Source organism: Phascolarctos cinereus, unplaced genomic scaffold (genome assembly GCF_003287225.1).
Source record: "Phascolarctos cinereus isolate Bilbo 61053 unplaced genomic scaffold, phaCin_HiC Scaffold_4;HRSCAF=312, whole genome shotgun sequence".
NCBI lineage: Eukaryota > Metazoa > Chordata > Mammalia > Diprotodontia > Phascolarctidae > Phascolarctos > Phascolarctos cinereus.
The window spans coordinates 150793436-150795614 of record NW_027555847.1 but is presented as its reverse complement, the minus strand read 5'-3'; the positions used below and the strand labels follow the sequence as shown (position 1 = coordinate 150795614).

At 38.6% G+C, this 2179-nt stretch overlaps 1 pseudogene; it reads left to right on the top strand.

Moving 5' to 3' along the window:
• The first annotated feature begins 291 nt into the window (after window positions 1-291).
• LOC110194563 (small ubiquitin-related modifier 2 pseudogene) lies at window positions 292-793 on the top strand (annotated as a pseudogene).
• Window positions 794-2179: the final 1386 nt, after the last annotated feature.

Below are 2179 nucleotides of genomic sequence, written 5' to 3'. Positions count from 1 at the left end.
CAATGTGAAATATCTCATTGGAAAAACAACTGAGTACCTCCACCGCTGCCTCTTTCTCCTCTTCTTCCTCCTCCTTGTCCTCCTCCTCCTCGTCTTCCTCTTCCTCCTCATCCTTCTGCTCCTCCTCTCCTCCTTCTTCTCCTCTTCCTCAGCATCACCACCATCATCTTCCTCCTCGTCTTCCTCCTACTCCTGCTCCCGCCGCTGCTGCTTCTCCCCCCATTCCCTTGGAGCGGACCATCCTGGTGCCTTTTTTGTGAAGCAGCGACTGAGGAGACCCCTGGACTCGCCATGGCCGACGAAAAGTGGAAGGAAGGTGTCAAGACTGAAAACAACGACCACATTAATTTGAAGGTGGCAGGGCAAGATGGTTAGGTGGTGCAATTTAAGATTAAGAGGCACACACCATTTAGTAAACTAATGAAAGCCTATTGTGAACAACAGGGTTTGTCAATGAGGCAGATCAGATTCTGATTTGATGGGCAACCAATCAATGAAACAGACACACCTGCACAGTTGGAAATGGAGGATGAAGATACAATTGATGTATTCCAGCAACAGATAGCAGGTGCTTACTAAAAAGAGAACATGCAACTCCACTCCAGAACTGTGCTCCTAAGGAAAACAATACATTCACAATTAGAAAACCAAGATTTGGTTCATCCACATCATGACTACTGCAGTATAGTTTTCTCTCTTCTTTGATTCCCTTCCCCCATTCCTTTATTGTACATAAAGTAACTGGTGTATGTGCACAGGCATAATGCATATTTTTTTTAACTAAATGGCCGATGGTGTGTTATGATCAACATCAAATGGAGATGGGGAGGTGAAAAAACAAACTGGTTCTGTGAAAATATCCCTTTTCTCCATTAGTGGCATGCTCATTCAACTTTTATCTTTATATTCCAGTAAGTTATTTTGCTCTCACTGTTTAACAACAACAAAAAAAAACCCACAAAAAAATCCTTGCATACCTTGTTTGATTGGATAATTTCAATGTTTTTCTTTTATCATTGTAAAACCAAGGACGATTTTATAACTTTTTTGTATGTAGCTGTTACATGTAGGGCAATCTCTGTCTCTCAGTAGGGATAAATTACTATAAAAAAATTGATCCTAGATAGTTTTCCCTTCAAGTCAAACATCTTGTTGTTTAAATAAACTTCTTGTTTAAAAACAAACAAACAAACAAACAAACAACTGACCTGGAAAACAGATCCAGGAGAGAGAATTTAAAAATTATTGGATTATCTGAAAGCCATGATCAAAAAAAGAGCCTACATATCATCTTTCAAGAAATTATCAAGGAAAACTGCCCAGATATATTAGAACCAGAGGGCAAAATAGAAATTGAAAGAATCCACCGATCTCCTCCTGAAAGAGATCCCCAAAGGAAAACTCCTAGGAATATTATAGCCAAATTCCAGAGTTCCCAGGTCAAGGAGAAAATATTATAAGCTTCCAGAAGGAAACAGTTCAAGTACTGTGGAAATACAATCAGGATAACACAAGATTTAGCAGCTTCTACATTAAAGGACCACAGGGCATGGAATATAATATTCTGGAGGGCAAAGGAGATAGGATTACAACCAAGAATCACCTACCCAGCAAAACTGAGTATAATCCTTCAGGGGAAAAAATGGTAATTCGATGAAACAGAGGACTTTCAAGCATTCCTGATGAAAAGACCAGAGCTGAATAAAAAATTTGACTTTCAAATACAGGACTCAAGTGGAACATGAAGAGGTAAACAGGAAACAGAAATCACAAGAGAATTATTAAGATTGAACTGTTTACATTCCTGCATGGAAAGATGATATTTATAACTCATGAGACCTTAGTCAGTATTAGGGTAGTTGGAGGAAAAAAATTATATGTATGTATATGTAGCTAGATAGATAGAAGGCACAGGGTGAGTTGAAGATCAAGGGGTCATCTCTGGAGAATAAAATTAAGGGATGAGAGAGGATTATATTCAGAGAAGATAAAAGGGAGATATAGAATGGGGTAAATTATCTCACAAAAAATGGAAAAGAAAAGTCTCTTACAGTGGAGGGGAAACAGGGGAAGGTGAGAGGGAATGAGTGAATCTTATTCTCATAGGATTTGGCTTAAGGAGAGAATAACATACACATTCAATTGGGTATGGAAATTTGTCTTACCCTACAAAAAAATA